The following is a 6,083-nucleotide window of genomic DNA, read 5'->3' as shown; positions in this document are numbered from 1 at the left end:
CCTTGCTGAAGCGTTCTTTCTCTGTTCCTGGAGAGATTCTTGCCTCCCCTTCGGGGTAGTTGCATGCTGCTTATACTACTAGTCTAGACTCTTGCGTTAACGATTGCTTTTTATTAAGGTGGTGCTTTGAGGGCATCAGAGCTGCTCAAGTACTTCTGGACCCTCCTACAATTTAATAAGCTTAAAATAATAGCACCTCATCTTTTACCTGTCAGTCACAGGTTTAGTGATGCTTATTTTCTCTCTATAGGTAAAGTAAGATGTAGGCATCTAATAGAAAAATACTGGCAATGCTTCTCTATTTTTGCAGAGCAGAAATGGTTGGTGCTTGTTTTATTAATCTTGTACTTCTGCTGGCTACACAGCTACTTACTGTGACTCAAGGTGCAGTACAAATCCTTGTTGCAGACCTGTCCACTGAATCATTCTTTAAAACAAAATTATGACATTGCCTTTGCTTTCCCAAAAGGGAATCAGCGTCAAAAGCAGTTATCTGCCTTGAAAATAAAAAACACCTTTGCCAATGGGTTGTGGCCTTCCTAGCTCATCTGTATTATGTACCAGTCCCAGACTGAAACTAAATAACAGCAAAATCACTTAATTTGTTCATATGGAAGATTTTTCGGGGGGGGGGGGGGGGGGGAATTATCTGAGATCTTGGCCAATACCCACCACATTTCTAGACTTCCTGAAATATTGCACAGACACAGAGAATATTTCATTCTGGTACCAATAAATATCTTATTGTCCTGCAAATGTAAGGATATCTGTGAGGAAGAAAAATGGTGTATCTGCAAGGAAAAAATACCCCTTCACAATGACACTTGTTTTAATAGCGTCTTATCCCCATACCTGTGGTTGTGAATACTTTCTGTTATGTATGTATGGAAATGTAAGAATGATTGATAATTTTTTCCATATCCATAAAAATGAAACTTGATTGGCTTGTCATCAAGGGTCCTGTTCATGAAGCTGGTCGCTTTGTCATGGCAGTTGCAATGAACATGCTCTAACATATAACAGCTATAAAGCATGGGTCTTTGCATGCAGGTGTTTAAAGACAATCATCCCAGCATAGTTCGTTTTCTAGAAATGGATTAAAAGCCGAGGGGAGCGTTTTAGTAGAGAGGAGGATCATAACTTTCTTTTACACACTGACTTGCTCGTGTATGTATTAGAATTTTTTTTTTTTTTAAAGTATCTTCACCTTTCCTGCACCTTATGCGTTCACTTCTGATGTGTCTATTCACTGTCTTGGCACAAATTGAAACACAGAAAATACCATCTGAACATAAGAAATTTTTTTTTTGCTGTGAGGATGGTTTAACATTGGAGCAGGTTGCTCAGAGCAGTTGTGGAGCCTCCATCCTTGGAGATGCTCAGCATCGAACTGGAGATGGCCCTGGGCAACCTGCTGCAGCTGACCCTGGACCTCCAGAAGTGCCTTCCAACCTCAGCTGTTCTGTGACCGTCAGTTGCTCAGCCCGCTTACACTGCTGCAGTAATTCAGCACCCTCTCTGTGCAACATGCATTCACCTGAACACGCTGAGCATAGCCTGCTGCTGTAATGCATTAATGATTAAATAGAAAACGATGACTAAATCACTTATGTGGAGTAAAACAGTTGCTTTAGTGCCATTCAACTGTTCTCTTATTCAGAAATATGAAGAGGTTGGTGCTGTGTCTCAGGGAATAACAAATATTTCCATAGCTTCATGAGTTGCAAGCATGTTATGTCACGTTTTAAACCATCTATTTCTGAACTGTAGAAAATACTAATTGGATAATATGGCAGAGAATTTGTTTAGAGTAGCTCAGCATCAATCACATATTAATGGAATAGGAAATGAGTGTTTATACTGTAAGAAGAATTAGAGTGCCAGCTTTCAAGTGGTCCAGAACATCAGTCTTTCTAACTCTAGTAGTTTTGAGAAGCTGACTGCTCAAATCATCTATAAAAGATTGGTGAAAAGATGTTTAATTGATCACTAAATTACTCAATATGCTTTGCTTCTCTCCCCCCCCCCCCCAATCTTAGTTTTAGATCAGTGATCAAAAGAGAGAAAATAATATCCTTGTTTGTCCTTTGATCTCTGGAAAATGACTTCTGTTTATTGCCATTGAGTTACGTCCAAGGGTCTTAGGCTAGTTTTAATACTAAGGGAAATGAATGCAGTTTGAAAAACAGATGCCCTTCTGCCTTTAGATATTCTACATTCTTAGTGAGTCTACCTCCAATGTGACATGCCAGAGCAAAAATAAATCTCTGACGTGCATGTTTTATGTATTGAGACAAGCTGCAATTTGGCTGAGAACAAATACATAGGGAATGAAACCTGATCACCTAAATTGTTTCTGCATATAAAGACATAAAATTTAAACTGTGTATGCATTTTGTGCATCAAAATGTGCATAGGTAAATGTTAACTTTTTCTGCACGTGTAAAGTGAAAAAAAAAGTTATTTTTTTACAATAGGTTGTCTGCAGCACAGATTGTTTAAGCCTGCTGCAGAGGTGCTTGTAGTCAAAAAGAGGTGATTTGAAAATATCAAATTTGTCAGGCTGTATGATTTTATCTTACAGTGTTCTTTTACGTGTGCTTTTTTTTTTAGTAATCAAACTAAAAGGAATCCCTTTAACTCTTGTTCAGTTTCAATAAACAAGTCTCTTACGCTGCTCTTGCCAATTTGTGCTCTGACACATATGTTTTATGACTTGATTTGAACCAATCCTTTGAGTGGATTGCCTATCTAATCTTTTTTTAGGTCAGGGGAAAAATGACTTTTTCACAATTATTATAGTACAGTACATATTTCATTTTGAGATATTGTTATTTCTTGTTTTTAAGAAGCAATATAATTACAGTTTATAATAGAGTATGCTTCTGTAGTTGTTTCTGGCTCCATTAAGACTAAGCAATCTTTCTCTCATCAGCATTTTATTGTTACATGTTTCCTGCTAAAGTAATATCATCTTTACTCATGCCAGAAATGAGATTGCTCTAGAAATAACAGTAACAAAATTAGTAAATTAAAATTCACACATATTTTGATATTGTCCAGCTTAATTTGCAAGTGAGCTTTCATCAGTTGTAGAATGATTTGGATACAAGTGCTGTTCAGCAGCCTAACTGTTCAGCTCACAAGAGGTCACAGAACAACTTTGGAGAGGAACCGGATTTTTCTTCTCTTTCTCACTCCTTTTTTCTCTCTGGTCCTTGGATGCTCTGTTCTCTGACTGTCCCTAGGCACTAACCTGGTCTCTTCCTGTAGGTTTGGATGCTATGAGCTGCTTCCTTTTCAAAACAAGAATGAAAGAAAGAGCTTGGTTGCTGTCCTTTGCTCTAGTTGAACAGGCATTGTATGTTTCTGCGTTGCTGGGCATTTTCAGCTGTCTTTTTTTGAAAGTGAGTGAGAAACTGCAGCTGCATGCAAGCCATGGGGAGGACAGAGAGAAAGTCCACACCAGGTTCTGAAATTTTTATTTTAATATTTTTAAATTGTGGTCTTTAGTTATCAAGAAGATGACATAGATGTCACGTGAACATGGGTGTTTTAATACAAACTGGAAGAAGTCACGTGTAGTAGTAAAACCTATGAAATGCATAGGAAGAATTGGAAACATCAAAGGAAAAAATCACGATGGTGCTGCAAAGAATGCAGGAAAAATTGATACCAGTCTCATTTGGGGGGAAAAAGCCCAACCAAAAAACTGGAATGTGCGTACTGAATTGGAAAGTAAAAATGCTGAGAGATGGGAATGTTTAATACTTCTGCCTTCTAGCTGTTGTATAATGAAATTGAAGTCAATGTAATGCTTGCATCCCTAGCAAGAACTTTGAAAGTCTGACTGCATGTGGTTTTTTTTTTTTTTGCATTTGAATGCATATTGGAGAAACTCTGGATGCATTGGAGTGTGTTCACTGAAAGGCTTGGAAAAGAAATGAGGAAGACTGTGAGGATATGATTAAGCGAATAGGATAAACGTTTTCAGATTTTGAAGTAGGGAGCCTGCAGTGTTTCCCAGAGGTGAGGAAGAGCCTGAGAGGTGCTATTGACAATACCATTGTCTGTTTTGGGCTGACTTAAAGACTGTGAGCCCTAAAGCAGCATCTTCCCCCTTGCTAGTGGTAGTGCTTGGCTGGCTGACTGCACCAGTGCTAACTGTTTGCATTTCTACCCTGCAGAGCTCTCCTGCCTAGAGATCTCAGCTCTTCTTGCCCCATTGCAAAACTCTGGCAGAGAGAGTCTCTGTTGTCGTCACTTTGTATCTCCTGGTACTGCTGCCCTCAGGGCTGTGGGCAACATAGGAAAGAGAGAATGAAGGGGAGCCTTAATAAAAGGCCAGAGGGGCCAGGGCTGGGTGAGCAGGAATTGCGTGTGTGGAGCAGCTTTTGGAGCAGGTATGGGATATTGAGGTCCTGTCTGGCAGGACAGATGTGTAGGATCTCTGTTGTGGATCAGATTAGGGGTGCTATGATGAGAAAGCAGGGACCTCCTTGGGGCACTTTGCAGAAGTGGTGTTCAGACTGCCTGCCAAACATCCTTAGGGGTGGAGGAGTTCAGAGGAGAGGGGATCTCAACCTAAGAGAGCTTTCAAAGGGCTGAGTTAAAGTATACAAATGTAGATAACATGGCTAAGAAACATCCCAGTCCAGTAAGGCACTTAAGGCATTCATGAGTATCATACCTCCACTGTCCTACTCTTCACAGCTCCTGCGCTTGAAGTTTCACTTCTTGAGTCAGGGCCAAAGAGGGGCAAGGGACTTAAGTAGCACAAGGGGAAGGGATTGATTTAGAGATCTATAAAAAGCTATAACTGAGAATTACAGAGCTTCTTCGAGATGGAGCATTTATGCTGAATATCAGGAATAAGTAAAATAGCTCCAGCTTGTCAGGACTTTATAAATAAATCTTTTGAGATCATTTAGCTGGCACACTCTCTGATTTTTCTGAAGAAATCCAGATGTTGATTTAGGAACAACTTTTATTTATGGATTTGATTTTTGTTGAGTTTTTTGGCCTCCTCTCCTGACGGGAGGCGTGATTCTGCAAGCACGGAGATGCTGAGCGATCTCCCTCCTGTGGCCTCCCCTAGCAGTGAGAGCGCTGAGCACCCTGGAGGATTGAACCGCGGGTGTGTACGCTCTGGAAAGTCAACTCAGAGACAGTAACAGAATTGGACTAATGCTTAAATACATGCAATTAATAGCTTTCTTGGAGGGTGAAGAAGCAGACTGTGTCATGCTAAATGGCTGCTACAGTAATGTCACATGCTGACTCTCTTAGTGGTGCAGCCACAGGAAACTCAAGTTTGAGAATTGCTGCTGAGATTGAGTCTTTACATTGACAGTCTGCTTGATCAATAATTACTGAACAGTCATGATTTATCTGAATTGTAATATCTCTACAAAGGAGGCCTGGGATGGATGTAGGCAAATGCTGTAATTATTTGATACATGATTTAATGCATACTGTTTAACTTGTGTGAAAGTCGGTTTTTGTTTGGCAAGGCACTATGAAGCACTTTTTGGTCCTTTGTCAGCAGAGCCAGGGAGTTGCTGATGCTTTCATTTTTTTCTTGGCCCTTGTTAGTTTACAGGATCAGGCCAATTACATGAAATTGATCTGTACTTGGTGTGGGTGAGTTGAACTGGTGGGTCTTAAGGCAGCTAATTCACAACTTTCTCGTACTTCCTTTATTGATCACTGTTAGTGTGAGAGATGTATATTTTTAACTGCTTTGGTTCCAAAGTGGCTGCAGCTTCACCGTATTAATCAAGATATACCTCTCCACTTATTTCCTGTAATAAGGATATAGAAACGCATCAATTCCTGCCATTTTCTTTTCAAACAATGTATTGCTACTTGAAAATATGACCGATTTAGATTATGAAAAGAGAATGAAGTGATGATCTGCTTCTTTTTGATGCATCTTAACATGAAGTGGCTAATAATCCTCTTTCCTTCTGGAGTCTGTGGGATAGCTTTCCGCATGGTTTTCTTTGGGTTACTACATCTAGAACATAGTGAGCAGCAGGTCCCCCCACAGCACCAGTTTTGGGAAACCAAAAAGGGTAACT

At 39.9% G+C, this 6,083-nt stretch overlaps 1 protein-coding gene across 1 annotated transcript in view; it reads left to right on the top strand.

Moving 5' to 3' along the window:
- The window catches only part of MTX2 (metaxin 2), a 37,015-nt gene that overhangs the window by 1,979 nt on the left and 28,953 nt on the right, over window positions 1–6,083 (top strand). The window lies entirely within an intron of this gene.

This window comes from Pygoscelis adeliae, unplaced genomic scaffold (genome assembly GCF_000699105.1).
Source record: "Pygoscelis adeliae isolate BGI_AS28 unplaced genomic scaffold, ASM69910v1 Scaffold160, whole genome shotgun sequence".
NCBI classification, from domain to species: Eukaryota; Metazoa; Chordata; class Aves; order Sphenisciformes; family Spheniscidae; genus Pygoscelis; species Pygoscelis adeliae.
The sequence above is the reverse complement of the archived record's forward strand: the minus strand, read 5'-3'. Positions and strand labels throughout refer to the sequence as shown.